This window comes from Saccostrea cucullata, unplaced genomic scaffold, assembly GCF_032062105.1.
Source record: "Saccostrea cucullata isolate Sc308-1 unplaced genomic scaffold, CSIRO_AGI_Scuc_v1 ctg5246, whole genome shotgun sequence".
Classification (NCBI taxonomy): Eukaryota; Metazoa; Mollusca; class Bivalvia; order Ostreida; family Ostreidae; genus Saccostrea; species Saccostrea cuccullata.
Window position 1 is genome coordinate 1,638 of NW_026930294.1, and position 14,861 is coordinate 16,498.

Sequence of the window (14,861 nt, forward strand, 5' to 3'; positions counted from 1 at the left end):
TATGTATATCTACTACACGTATTATAATTTATTGTATCAGTATAATGTTATTGTATGTTTTATATTAATTTCAGAGCCAATGATTGTTGATATATAAATTATGAAAGAAACCAGAATATTCTTCCATTTATTATTGCCGGGATTCCCGTTACAATTATGCTTTTGATCATGAAATTTTTGCTAATTGGGATACTAAAAAACAAAATAAAAAGGGAACTAAAATGATTGCCCCGGGTGAGGATCGAACTCACGACCTTCAGATGGCCCTCGTGTGATTATGAGACTGACGCGCTACCTACTGCGCTACCGAGGCACATGACACCTACCTTTATTAGCACACATTTTGAACACAATGTTCAACCTGAACTTGTTTAAATTGAAAATTAAAAACTTTCCAAAAAGTACAAAGAATATATGCACATTTTCGTTGATTTAAAAAATAGTCCATTTCAGTAAAATTTGTTAGTTACATCAGGAAAATTAGAGAAATAAATTACCTTTATTATGAATTGCCTCATTAAAGAAGATGATAAAATGAAATCCTTTGATTTCACCTTGAAAGAAGGGGTTGTCCAATTCAAATGTTTTCTGTCAAGTCTCGCCTTTTAATATCGTTGAAATCAAGTGACTGAGCAAGAGTGAATAGTTGCAATTATTTTAGCTAATGACTGGGAAATCTATTGTTTTCTTTTTCATTGGAAATCCCATATGATATTACAAAGTAATTTTTGTCTTCGTCATAGTATGGGTAAATTTTGTCAAAACTACATTTCCAATCATCCAATGTATGCTTTCCTCAGGTGAATGGGAAATTCAATTCTATGCAGCAATGAATGAAACACATTGAATTCTAGTATAATCTTGGTTCATTTTTTCCCTTTAGGTTTGCATATTATGGGTTTGGAATTTTATCCTGATGCAAAGAGGAAAAAAATATTCAGCATCAGTGATCATACACGTGGATTTCACATGTTGACAACCAGCCCACACACCGTCCAGTAAGTTGCATCATGCGCATCTTAAAAAGAGTTCCCTTTAATTCAGTGGGATAATTCTACTAAAGCTGTGATATTCCTTGTAAATGAGTCCACATTTTATCCTGTAGGCCTAAACAAAGATGCCAAAAATGAAAAATGAAAATAAAATCGACTCTATATATAAAGAGCTAAAAATTGACTAAGTTCATTTCGATTGGCTATTTCCTTGCGTAGGATTTTTACAATACATATATATCTTTGAAAATTTAACTGTCTTTGCCTTTGTAGAAGCAGATCTGCTTTTGTTTTTCTGCAGGCATAACTTATTTCATGAAGCCAATTCAAGTTTAATCGAGAAAGCTTAGACACACACACAGACAGACATGGATTAAAATGTCAGATCGGAGCGTTCATGAAGTTACTTTAATAGTATTTGTTATTAAAAAAGTAAAAAAGGCATAATGCATTCAGAAGATGGAGAATCCGGGTATCGATCCCGGTACCTCTCACATGCAAAGCGAGCGCTCTACCACTTGAGCTAATTCCCCATACATACGAAATGTGTGCTAGAGAGATGTACAATATGAGGATCAGGGGTTGAACTTTGATTTTAAATTTGAAATCGTTATGGATCAATCTCTTCTAGTACAAAGTCATCGATATCAAATGGGAGAACCGTTCCACGAAGAACCAAAGAGATTACAGGGCAAATAATGGAAAATCGAATACTGGACGGGGTTCAGGCTATCATTTGCCTTGACAGAAAATCCTCTTTCGAAAATTTGACAGTTGTCTTTGATACACTGAATATGACAACACATGTAGTGTGACGGGATAGGGTATTAAACCACAAAACCTTCCCCTTTTCATCCACCTACCCCATTCACCCACCACTTCCTTCTCCAATAAAGAAGTATCAGCCAATTTTCTTGTCATAAACCACTGAAAGGACCATGAAAGCTTGTACAGTATATACCCATATCAGATCTGAATGAAAAGTACATAAAATGTCCATCTTGCCCGCAATTCCGTTGCATTTGCTACTTGATTGCATTTAATATAGTAGAATTCTAATGTTTTGTCCACTTGATATTTGGACAAAAGGACTTTTATCAAAGAAAATATTTGCGCCCACGTTGGGACTCGAACCCAAGACCCTCAGATTAAAAGTCTGATGCTCTACCGACTGAGCTACGCGGGCTTGTATCCTCAGTTACGATAAATCTTTTTTGCCTAGTACCTGTACATATATACATGTATTATAAAACAAACCTTTTTTTATTGTATGCCAACCTGGAAATGTGAACGATTTGAACCACTCAAAAAAGTCAGTTCCATTGAAATTTGAGGTACTGCTTTTTAAAAAAAATTTGAACTGAAACAAATTTTCTATTTATGAATGTCTTTAACGATGTTTGAATTATTACAATCTTCTTCATCAGCCAAAATAACACGATGAACAAATGATGAGAAAGTCGTATTCCATTGATCATTTGTATTTATCTAATCCTTGAACTTATAATTTTATAGTGCAAAGCCAGCCCTCTAAGCGATTGCAGTTAGTTTCGAATCTGACATTTGAACCCCAATAATTCGTCTACTTATTTCAATATTCAAATACTCACTTATAAATGCTTTCATTCAGTTTCATAGCACCCACAAAACTAGCTATACATTACCTTTAAGAAGTCAATATGCTAAGATTACTTATACGAAACTACCACCTTTCATCTTTGGTTGAAAAGTGTGTTTTTAGGAAAAGAGTTGGATATACGGGACAATTTCTTTGCAACATTTGAAATTCTTTATGCACATGTTTTCTTACGTATTTTAAGCTATGTCTATGCATTTTATATCAATATACTTAATGCCTTCGTGGCCCAATGGATAAGGCACCGGCCTCCTAAGCCGGGGATTGCGGGTTCGAGTCCCGCCGGAGGTTTTCCATTTATTTTACCTCTCACGAGATAGCAGAGGCCATCAACAAACGTCCTCTCCATTTCTTGTAGTTTATACATGCTATTGATTATGGAATTTTTTGCTAATTGGGATACTAAAAAACAAAATAAAAAGGAAACTAAAATGATTGCCCCGGATGAGGATCGAACTCACGACCTTCAGATGGCCCTCGTGTGATTATGAGACTGACGCGCTACCTACTGCGCTACCGAGGCACATGACACCTATTAGCACACATTTTGAACACAATGTTCAACCTGAACTTGTTTAAATTGAAAATTAAAAACTTTCCAAAAAGTACAAAGAATATATGCACATTTTCGTTGATTTTAAAAAATAGTCCATTTCAGTAAAATTTGTTAGTTACATCAGGAAAATCAGAGAAATAAATTACCTTTATTTTGAGTTGCCTCATTAAAGAAGATGATAAAATGAAATCCTTTGATTTCACCTTGAGAGAAGGGGTTGTCCAATTCAAATGTTTTCTGTAAACTCTCGCCTTGTAATATCATTGAAAACAAGTGACTGAACAAGAGTGAATAGCTGCAATTATTTTAGCTAATGACTTGGAAATCTATTGTTTTTTTATCACTGGAAATCCCATATGATATTACAAAGTAATATTTGTCTTCGTTATAGTATGGGTAAAATTTGTCAGAATTATATTTCCAAACATCCAATTATGCTTTCCTCAGGTGAATGGGCAATTCAATTCTCTGCAGCAACGAATGAAACACATTGAATTAATCTTGGTTCATTTTACCCAGATAGCATGACTCCGTTGAGCCAACGTTGGTTTTTGGTTGCATGGTTGGTAGAGTGTTGGCGTTGGGGAACAAATGTAGGCCCAACGTTGGTCCAACGTTCACTTACGTTGGCATAAAAGCTAAACCAACGGTGTTGGGCATGTGATATTGGCCCAATGTTGGCCTGTTGTAGTAACATGTTGACGAGTAACATAGCAACTTTGTGTTGGACATTAAGATGATGGCCCAACACAGGTCCAACCGAGTAAATGTTGACATGGATCAAGACCATTGTGTGTTGGGTATGAAATGTTGACCCAACGGAGGTCTAACTGAGTACATGTTGACACAAAACGTGGCCACTTATTGTTGGTTATTCAATGTTGGCCCAACGTTGGCCCAAGTTAATAAATGTTGACAATCTAATGATGCATTGCTCTGTGTTGGGCGTGCTGGACTGAACTGGCCAATAGTAGGAATATTGTGATTACACGTACAGGTAGCATGTAATGTTTGAGATGAAATGCTGGTCCAACGTTGGCCCAATATTGAGAAAAGTATTCCTCAATTTAGGTTTATCTGTAGTAAATCGATGGTAATGTAATAATCAACTCATTATATAAACATTTGATCTATATTATATATTTTGAATGGAAATTATGAGACAATCCTTATAAGTCTGTGAATTACGTATAGTAATTCTGTATCTTGGTAGATTCTATATTTAGCATCATTGAATCAAATTTAAAGTGCTTTGTTTTGGGCTCCAAAATAAATAGGTCACTGGTGAAATTCACTGGCTCGGCAGGTGACTCATAGGTCTCCAAGGAAACAGTTATTTTTTAACCGCCTGTTTGAACAATTCAAAGCGTATGAGTCTGTTTAAGTGAACGCAAGAATTTTAATCCTTTCAATGTAAGTATAGTTTTTGTTTTTGTTATTGAAATAATCATAATGTGAAATGCACAACATTGTAATGACCTGCATGTAGGCTTTCAAATTATCGGTACCGGGGTGCTGATTAAACAATTGTAATTGATGACGATCTTTACTTTTAAAGGTATTGGTGGGCTTGAACAAAGCAGATATGTCCTGATCTGTAAGTGAACGCAAGAATTTTAACCAGTGAAATGTAAGTTTTTTTTTGTATTTGTTATTAATAATTCTGAAATTCAATCTTAAGGATTGCTTTAAAAATTTGTGTGATGCTGATGAACATTTGAATATACTATCTTAATTGATGACGATCTTAACGTTCACAGGAATTGGCGGGATGGAAAAACCTTCTTCACTCTGAGGCTATTGATGTGGCATTTTCTGTATATGGAAGGGACTGATTTATTTGTGTGGGAAAACATGGATTCTAAGAACAGATAAACAACAGAAAAAGTGATAAATGATTCAAATATGACCTTCCAAAACTCTACAATTAGAACTTGAAGACTCTTATATCAAAGCAATATTTAGTAGTGGACATAGTGATGTGGAATGAGAAACCTTGAACTTTCTACCCCTTCCTCCTTTTAGTTACATTCCATGGAATTCTTTAATGAAAGTGAAATGGCAAAGAATATATTGTGATACATTTTAGGAGGAAAAAGTATTTGACCAAACTTGGTGAAATTAATTGTGTCGTATAATCTGGGAAATAAAAGTTACAGAATTTAAATAATTTTGTAAGACCTTTGTATTCAGGAATAATTGTGCCAACATTGATATTTCAAGAAACAGCTTTGTATGAACGTTGAACCAACGTAATAACTATATTTTGAACTGAGGTCCAATGTAGGGCCAACGTTACAAAATATTTGGTTAGCATTGGTATGTTGGAATAGCGTTGTACCAACGTTGACATTTCAACAAAAGCGTTGTACCAATGTTAGACCAACGTCGGACCAACGTCATGATTAAATTTTGAACTGAGGTCCAACGTTGGGCCAACGTTACCAAATTATTGCGTTGGCGTTGTATATGTTGGAATAACGTTGTACCAACGTTGACAAATAAACAAACAGTATTGTACCAACGTAGACCCAACATGTTGGGCCAACGGCGCGCCAATGAGCAGTAGGACATTGGGCCAACGTAAATTGCCAACATTGGCCCAACACAACCAACATTGTTGGGCCAACGTTGGGCCAATACCCTAATGCTGTCTGGGTTTTCCCTTTAGGTTTGTGTATCATGGGTTTGGCATTTTTTATCCTGATGCAAAGAGGAGAAAAATATTCAGCGTCAGTGATCATACACGTGGTTTTCACATGTTGACAGACAGCCCGCACACCGTCCAGGAAGTTGCATCATGCACATCTAAAAAAAGAGTTCCCTTTAATTCAGTGGGATAATTTTTCTAAAGTAAAAGAGTCCACATTTTGTACCGTAGGCCTAAACAAAGATGCCAAAAATGGAAAATGAAAAAGATATAATTGTCTCTCTATATACTGAGCTAAAATTTGACTAAGTTCATTTCGATTGGCTATTTCCTTGCGTAGGATTTATAAAATACCTATATATCTTTGAAAATTTAACTGTCTTTGCCTTTGTAGAATCAGATCTGCTTTTGTTTTTCTGCAGGCATAACTTATTTCATGAAGCCAATTCAAGTTTCATCGAGAAAGCTTAGACACACAGACATGGATTGAAATCTCAAGTTGCAGCTTACGTTCATGAAGTTACTTTAATAGTATTTGTTATTAAAAAAGTTAAAAAAGCAGAATGCATTCAGAAGATGGAAAATCCGGGTATCGATCCCGGTACCTCTCACATGCAAAGCGAGCGCTCTACCACTTGGGCTAATTCCCCATACATACGAAATGTGTGTTGAAGAGATGTACAATATGAGGATCAGGTGTTGAACTTTGATTTTAAATTTGAAACCATTATGGATCAATTTCTTCTAGTACAAAGTCATCGATATCAAATGGGAGAACCGATCCACGAAGAACCAAAGAGATTACAGGAGCAAATGATGGAAAATCGAATACTGGACGGGGTTCAGGCTATCATTTGTCTTGACAGAAAATCCTCTTTCGAAAATTTGATAGTTGTCTTTGATACACTGAATATGACAACAAATGTAGGCCTTTCAACTGCCGCTACGGGTCGGTGTTATGAACGATAACTCACTGCTGAAATTTGTTTAGAGCAGGCTGGGGGTATCTAACTGTTTACACGCAATGCAATTTTTAGCATTTCCCAAGTGTTTCTTTGCTCTCAGTAGAATCCAGTGGTTTTAAAATTTAGCACCAATGTTAAACTTATTTTCTGTATAGTTGGGACATCGGTTTACTGCATATAATTAAAATTTTTTAATTGAAATAAAATGTGAAATCTACCCTCCTTCTCAGTTCTAACCTAATTAAATTTTTATACTAGGTCGTTCCCCTTCGTGCTTAGTAACACAAATGAGATGATCAATTGTTGCATTTACTTGTAAAAATATATATATTTAAACAGGAAGCGAAAAAGCGCGAACACAAAAAACATGACATTAAATTTTCTTCTTTATAATAATCGTCAAAGAGAGTTAAAACTATTGAATATAGTCTGTTCCCCATTCATTTGACCCTGTTATTTCAGGTAGAGTGAAGGCATTCTCTTTCTCTTGGTCAAAACTTTTTGTGTACAAAACAATGTAAGGAACCCTTTTGTGTATATAACAATACCAATGCTGAAGCAGCCTATATGTCATTCCTATAAACAATAACTCATAAATCGGCACTAAGTTGGTCATTTTTCACACCTGAGTTACCTGTCCTTAAACATAACATCGGAAAAGTCAATTATATATAAATAATTAAACTTTTTAATGATGTAATTAAATGTATGCATAAGTTATTATCTTTTTTGATAATTTCATGTACCTGTAAATCTATCTATACAATGTTTTTTACCATATGTGCAATTTGAAAAATTAGTTGAAAGGCCTAACAAATGTAGTGTGACGGGATAGGGTATTAAACCACAAAACCTTCCCCTTTTCATCCACCTACCCCATTCACTCACCACTCCCTCCTCCAATAAAGAAGTATCAGCCAATTTTCTTGTCATAAACCACTGAAAGGACCATGAAAGCTTGTACAGTATATACCCATATCAGATCTGAATGAAAAGTACATAAAATGTTCATCATGCCCGCAATTCCGTTGCATTGGCTACTTGATTGCTTTTAATAAAGTGGGATTCTTATGTTTTGTCCACTTTCTTGATATTTGGACAAAAGGACTTTTATCAAAGAAAATATTTGCGCCCACGTTGGGACTCGAACCCAAGACCCTCAGATTAAAAGTCTGATGCTCTACCGACTGAGCTACGCGGGCTTGTATCGCTTATACTGTAAATCTTTTTTTACCTAGTACCTGTACATATATAGTATAAAACAAATCATTTTTGACCGTATGCCAACCTGGAAATGTGATCGATTTAAACCACTCAAAAAAGTCAATTCCATTGAAATTTGAGGTATTGCTTTTCAAGAAATTTTGAATTGAAAGAAAACTTTCTATTAAGGAATGTCTTTAACGATATTTTGAATTATTACAATCTTCTTCCTTATTCGAATGATCAACTAAAATAACACGATGAACAAAATCGAGAAAGCCGTCTTGCATTGATAATTTGTATTTATCTAAACCTTGAACTTATAATTTTATAGTGTAAAGCCAGTCCTTTAAGGGGTTGCAGTTAGTCTCGAATCTGACATTTGAACCCGAATAATTCCTCTACTTATTTCAATATTCAAATACTCACTTATAAATGCTTTCAATCATTTGCATAGCAACCACAAAACTGGCTATACATCACTTTTAAGAAGTCAAATGCTGAGATTACTTATTCGAAACTACCACCTTTCATATTTTGTTGAAAAGTGTGTTTTTAAGAAAAGAGTTGGATATACGGGACAATTTCTTTGCAGCTTTTGAAATTCCCTATGTACATGTTTTCTTAAGTATTTTAAGCTATTTCTATGCATTTTATATCAATATACTTAATGCCTCCGTGGCCCAATGGATAAAGCACCGGCCTCCTATACCGGGGATTGCGGGTTCGAGACCCGCCGGAGGTTTTCCATTTATTTTACCTCTCTTCAAATAGCAGAGGCCACCAACAAACGTCCTCTCAATTTCTTGTAGTTTATACATGCTATTGATTATGGAATTTTTTGCTAATTGGGATACTAAAAAACAAAATAAAAAGGGAACTAAAATGAATGCCCCGGGTGAGGATCGAACTCACGACCTTCAGATGGCCCTTGTGTGATTATGAGACTGACGCGCTACCTACTGCGCTACCGAGGCACATGACCCGATTAGCACACATTTTGAACACAATGTTCAACCGAAACCTGTTTAAATTGAGAATTAAAGACTTTCCAAAAGTACCCAGAATATATGCACATTTTCTATGATAAAAAATAGTCCATTTCAGTGAAATTTGTTAGTTACATCAAGAAAGTTAGAGAAATACATTACCTTTATTATGAGTCGCCTCATTAAAGAACATGATAAAATGAAATTCTTTGATTTCACCTTGAGAGAAGGGGTTGTCCAATTCAAATGTTTTCTGTCAACTCTCGCCTTGTAATATCATTGAAAACAAGTGACTGGACAAGAATGAATAGCTGGAATTATTTAGCTAATGACTGAGAAATCTATTGTTTTTCTTATCATTGGAAATCCCGTATGATATTACAAAGTAATTTTTGTCTTCGTTATAGTATGGGTAAATTTTATGAAAACTATATTAATTTCCAAACATCCAATGTACGCTTTCCTCAGATGAATGGGCAATTCAATTCTATGCAGCAACGAATGAAACACATTGAATTAATCTAGGTTCATTTTTTCTCTTTAGGTTTGCGTATTATGGGTTTGGCATTTTATCCTGATGCAAAGAGGAGAAAAATATTCAGCATCAGTGATCATACACGTAGTTTTTTACATGTTGACAAACAGCCCACACACCGTCCAGGAAGTTGCATCATGCGCACCTAAGAAAAGAGTTCCCTTTAATTCAGTGGGATAATTCTTCTAAAGCTATGATATTTCTAGTAAATCATTTAGTTCAAATTTTATACTGCCTAAACAAAGATGCCAAAAAATAAAAACAAAAAAGAAATTGTCTCTCTATATATGGAGCTAAGAATTGACTAAGTTCATTTTGATTGGCTATTTCCTTGCGTAAGATTTTTTAAAAAACATACATATCTATGAAAATGTAACTGTCTTTGCCTTTCTAGAAGCAGATCTGCTTTTGTTTTTGCCTTTCTAGAAGCAGGTCTGCTTTTGTTTCTCTGGAGGCATAACTTATTTCATGAAGCCAATTCAAGTTTAATCGAGAAAGCTTAGACACACAGACAGACAGACATGGATTGAAATCTCAACTTGCAGCTTACGTTCATAAAGTAACTTTAATACTATTTGTTCTGATAAAAGTTAAATAAATTTAACGATTTTGGCAGAGGACTGAATGCTGATTACAATCATGCAAACAGTTTGACTGCTTGATGTCCAGGAGTAAAGAAGAAGATTTTTAAAAATTGCACTTATGTCAGGGGGGCAGGGACCATGAAATTTAGAACTTTTGTTCCTTTTTATATTTTCCAATAGATGCTATATGCCAAAATTGGTTGAAATTGGTTCAGCGGTTTCAGAGAAGAACCTGAAAATGTTCAAATGTTAACACACGATGGACGACGACGGACAAAAACGGATAGCAAAAGGTCACCTGAGTTTTAAAAAGCAGAATGCATTCAAATACTCACGTACAAATGCTTTCATTCATTTGCATAGCGTCCACAAACCTGGCTATACATCACCTATAAGAAGTCAAAATGCTGAGATTACTTACACAAAACTACCACCTTTCATCTTTTGTTGAAAAGTATGCTTGTAGGAAAACAGTTGGGTATAAGGGACACTTTCTTTGCAACTTTTGAAATTCCCTATGTACATGTTTTCTTACGTATTTTAAGCTATTTCTATGCATTTAATATCAATACACTTAATGCCTCCGTGGCCCAATGGATAAGGCACCGGCCTCCTAAGCCGGGGATTGCGGGTTCGAGTCCCGCCGGAGGTGTTCCATTTATTTTATCTCTCACGAGATAGCAGAGGCCACCAACAAACGTCCTCTCAATTTCTTGTAGTCTATACAGGCTATTGATTATGGAATTTTTGCTTGATGTGATGAAACCTGATCCCATCTCTGATGTTTTTATCGTTGGTGTTTGTTTTGCTCCCAGTTTATATTGGACTCATGAGCTTGAATGCTGTTCTTTATTTGGACAATGTTCTATCAATTAACAACTTTCAATTTTATTCCTGAGTTGATTCGATATATCACTTTGAACTCGAATACAGTGACACTACAAAGCCTGGCACTTTTGTTTCACGAATAATTTAATAAAAAATTGTATTAATGATAACAGAGGTACCAACAAACGTAGTGATAAACGAGACGACATAAACTTTTCTATCGTCAACTCTCCTCATTTAAATAGCAATAAATATATTCCTTGACACTTAGATATGAAGCTGAATAAACATTTGCAAAGTACAAGTTGCAAGTACAAACATTTCTAAATCGAGGCAAGATAAACAGGTTGATGAAATACCAACGATATTTAAAAGTCAACGTTTCGTTAGTTATTAGATCAGAAGACTGATCCTGTCAGCATTTAATATGTTATAAGCTCGAATGCGGACTGCAGCTATTTTTCATATCAACTGTTTGACCAATATTAACACACTGTATTGTCTACGGAGTTTACCGTATGCCTAATCATGACGTTGTATCGGTTTCTAGCGGATGTGCACTCCCCTTTTGCACCTGATCCTACCTCTGGTGTTAATAGAATAATTTAGTAAAAAAATAGGTCAAACTCTAAGGTCAAAGGTCAAATTTCTATGAATCCAATGAAAGGAATTGACAAAAAAAAATTTACAAATGTAAAGTATATGAAAGTTCTAGCCCCTACTGTTCAAAAGTTATGTCCAAGGTTAAAGCTTTTATAAGTAGATAAATTCAAAATCTTCAGGTACAATTATTAAGAAACAAAGTTTGAATTCATTTAAATCAACAAATGTACATTTAAGTACGTACTTGAACTTGCATAAAGAAAATTCAATGACATGCTTTGTTTTCAGTTTCATGTATAAAAAATCAAATAATGAAACGTGACCTGTCAAAGCAATAACGAAAAAAAGATGTGTTTGTGAAACTTATGGCAAATGCTTATGGCAAAACTTGAACTTAAGCTTCTCAAATGTTACAGGTGTAGTGAAATTCCAGGGTCAAGGTCAAGAGGTCAAAAATGTTGGTATCCAAAGGAGGTTCTTGTCGTAAATAAAAGACCTGTGAAATATGTAAGTTTTTGGTTTCTAAAGAAAGGCCTTGTCATAAAGATCGGGGGTATATGTGAAGTGTGAAAGCCTCTCTTCATTCAAAAGTTATGGCTACAAGGTTAAAGACCGCAAAAACATTAACCTTTCAATCAAAATTTTGGTATTTAATAAAAGGTGCTATGGCTTTCAAAATTGTAAAAGTGTGTATTCCAAAGTGACAAGAGGTCATAATTATTTGGGGCACCACCAAATTTGTCACAAGAAATATACCTGTGAAATATGACACACTTTTACACAAAAAAAAATGGGCAAGGTTAAAGTTTTTGCAAGGTAACCAGAACAATTGATGCTAGACAAAAACTTTCATACTCCTAATACTTTGTTTGCGGGAGCATAACAAAAATGTCCATTTGATATACCAACAAATTTGAACTTGAGCTTTTGGCAAAGGCTGAAGTTTCTCAAATGTTACAGGTGAAGTCAGACTACAAGGTCAATGTCAAGAGGTAAAAAATGTTGGTATCCAAAGGAAGGTCTTGTGTAAGTGAAAAACCTTTGTAATTTTTATGACAAGATCTTTCACTGGATATCAACAACTTTTACCCTTTTTACTATGACCTTAGAGTTTGACCTATTTTCAAAAATAACCTTGGTCATAACTTTTGATAGGTTAGAACTAGGACACTCATATTTTACGTTTGTAATTCTTGTAACAAGACATTTCATTATACCCCCGCTCCGAAGGAGAGATTTGACCTTGACCTTGTGTGTTGACACATTTTTACACAAAAACTAAACTTTCACTTTAGCCGTACCTTAACAAATTTTGATGCTTTTTGATGCAACTGCTCATACTTCTAATATGTATTTTTGACACAGCCTTCTCATAGGCATGCCAATCAATTTGACTTTTGACCTTGACCTTTGAGATTGGTCTACTTTTAAAATACTTTTACCTTGGACATAACTTTTGAACGGTAAGGGCTAGGGCTTTCATACTTTACATTTGTCACATTTTTCTCAGCAACTCTTCATCGGATACCTACAATTTGAACACAACCTTCCTTAGAATTTGCCATATTATTTAAAATCTTAAATCTGATGTCATAACTTTTGAACAGTCTGTGCGTTTGTCAGTTTCATACATGTAATTCTTGTAACAAACCTTTTATTGGATAACAGTAACTACTAATTGTGGGGATGCATACTTTTTTAAAAAAACATTCATAACATTTGAACAGGTGGTGCTAGGGTTTTCATACATCACAATAGTTTTTCTGGTGAGAAGGCCCTACTTTCCGTTTCATACATGTTTCACACATAACATATTTCCGTCACAGTTTTCAAAGCAACTACTCATTGCAGATGCTTGAAATTTTAACACAATCTTCTCTGATGCATACCATACAGTGGGATTTATTCCTGTTTGTCTGTGCGTCTGACTATTTCATACATAACAAATTTTTATAACAGTTTTCAAAGCAACAACTCATCGCAGAAGCTGGACATTTTAGTACACTCTTTCATGAAAAATGCTAGAACTGGGATCAATTTTTGTGGAAAATCCGATTTCAACATTTCCTGTCTGTCAGTGCATCTGTTCGTTTCATAAATTAAAAATTTTGACAGACCGAGAGTTTTATCAGCAACTACTCATAACAAATGCTTGAAATTTTAGTACATACTATGTTGAGGCTTGTTTATGGTTAATTTATTCTTATATGAATCTGATGTCAAATTCCTATATATCCGTGCATATACCCACACCGTTTATCAACATGATATTGTATATCCATATCAGAGCGGGAGTATTCCTAGTGAGCATTGACTCACAGATTTCTTGTTGGATATCAACAACTTTGATCGACCTTTGACCTTGACCTTAGAGTTTGACCTACTTTTTATTTTTTTTAACCTTGATCAGGACTTTTGAACGGTCAGATCTAGGGCTCTGGTACTTCACATAGATAATTCTTGTTACACGTCCATAAGTCCATTCATTAGATGCCAATAACTTTGACCCTTTGACCTTGACTCTGGAGTTTGACATACTTTTTAAAAACTTTCACTTTATTCATAAGATTTGAACAGATGGTGCAAAGGCTTTCATACATCTCAATTACAGCATTTCTTGTGAGATGGCCTTACTTTGGGTACCAATATTTTTGATTTGCATTTGAGAAAATTTAATCAATATGGGGCAATACTCAAAGGCATCATTGTTTCACAAACACATTTTGTTTTTCATAAGTTGTCGCCAAGGTTAAAAGTTTTTAAAAGAGGGTCGAATTCTAAGGTAATGGTCAAAAAGTCAAATTTGCGGTGCCTAAGGAATTGTCTTGTCTAACGAAGGTGAAAGCACAACCACCAACTATTCAAAAGTTATGCCCAAGATTAAATTTTGGTAATTTCTTGTAAAAGTGGACCAAACTATGAGGTCAAGGCCATGATGTTTAATTCGGTGGTACCCAAAGAAAGGTCTTGTCACAAGAAATACGCCTGTGAAATATGAAAGCCATAGCACCACCCAGTCATACGGTATGGGCAAGGTTAAAGATTTTGCGGACAAACAGATAAACAGCTAGACAGACGGGCGGACATGACTATAACTATAAACCCCTCTCCCAAATCTTCGATTATGGGGCATACAAATTTGCTAAAATCATCAGAGAACTATTTCAGTGACAGATAATATGATAGGAATCATTACTATATAAATTAAATTCATTTCAAAGGAAATTTGCTCGTTTAATTTATTAATTATTTAAATGAACAAACAAACTCTCTCTCTCTCTCTCTCTCTCTCTCTCTCTCTCTCTCTCTCTCTCTCTCTC

The 14,861-nt window shown here is 34.9% G+C and overlaps 1 long non-coding RNA gene and 8 other non-coding genes across 9 annotated transcripts; 3 read left to right on the forward strand and 6 right to left on the reverse strand.

Annotated features, from left to right (window-relative positions):
• Positions 1 to 226: 226 nt before the first annotated feature.
• On the reverse strand, positions 227 to 313 carry Trnam-cau (transfer RNA methionine (anticodon CAU)). Its single transcript is given in 2 exon segments — positions 227 to 262; positions 277 to 313. It is a non-coding gene; the product is annotated as a tRNA-Met (tRNA).
• Positions 314 to 1,452: 1,139 nt separating this feature from the next.
• On the reverse strand, positions 1,453 to 1,525 carry Trnaa-ugc (transfer RNA alanine (anticodon UGC)). Its single transcript has one exon. It is a non-coding gene; the product is annotated as a tRNA-Ala (tRNA).
• A 580-nt stretch (positions 1,526 to 2,105) lies between these two features.
• Trnak-uuu (transfer RNA lysine (anticodon UUU)) lies at positions 2,106 to 2,178 on the reverse strand. Its single transcript has one exon. It is a non-coding gene; the product is annotated as a tRNA-Lys (tRNA).
• Positions 2,179 to 2,846: 668 nt separating this feature from the next.
• On the forward strand, positions 2,847 to 2,919 carry Trnar-ccu (transfer RNA arginine (anticodon CCU)). The gene has a single exon. It is a non-coding gene; the product is annotated as a tRNA-Arg (tRNA).
• A 145-nt stretch (positions 2,920 to 3,064) lies between these two features.
• Trnam-cau (transfer RNA methionine (anticodon CAU)) lies at positions 3,065 to 3,151 on the reverse strand. The gene is given in 2 exon segments: positions 3,065 to 3,100; positions 3,115 to 3,151. It is a non-coding gene; the product is annotated as a tRNA-Met (tRNA).
• Positions 3,152 to 4,444: 1,293 nt separating this feature from the next.
• On the forward strand, positions 4,445 to 5,553 carry LOC134283614 (uncharacterized). The gene is made up of 3 exons (XR_009995508.1): positions 4,445 to 4,597; positions 4,743 to 4,814; positions 4,945 to 5,553. It is a non-coding gene; the product is annotated as an uncharacterized LOC134283614 (long non-coding RNA).
• Positions 5,554 to 7,928: 2,375 nt separating this feature from the next.
• Trnak-uuu (transfer RNA lysine (anticodon UUU)) lies at positions 7,929 to 8,001 on the reverse strand. Its single transcript has one exon. It is a non-coding gene; the product is annotated as a tRNA-Lys (tRNA).
• An 891-nt stretch (positions 8,002 to 8,892) lies between these two features.
• On the reverse strand, positions 8,893 to 8,979 carry Trnam-cau (transfer RNA methionine (anticodon CAU)). Its single transcript is given in 2 exon segments — positions 8,893 to 8,928; positions 8,943 to 8,979. It is a non-coding gene; the product is annotated as a tRNA-Met (tRNA).
• Positions 8,980 to 10,689: 1,710 nt separating this feature from the next.
• Positions 10,690 to 10,762, forward strand: Trnar-ccu (transfer RNA arginine (anticodon CCU)). The gene has a single exon. It is a non-coding gene; the product is annotated as a tRNA-Arg (tRNA).
• Positions 10,763 to 14,861: the final 4,099 nt, after the last annotated feature.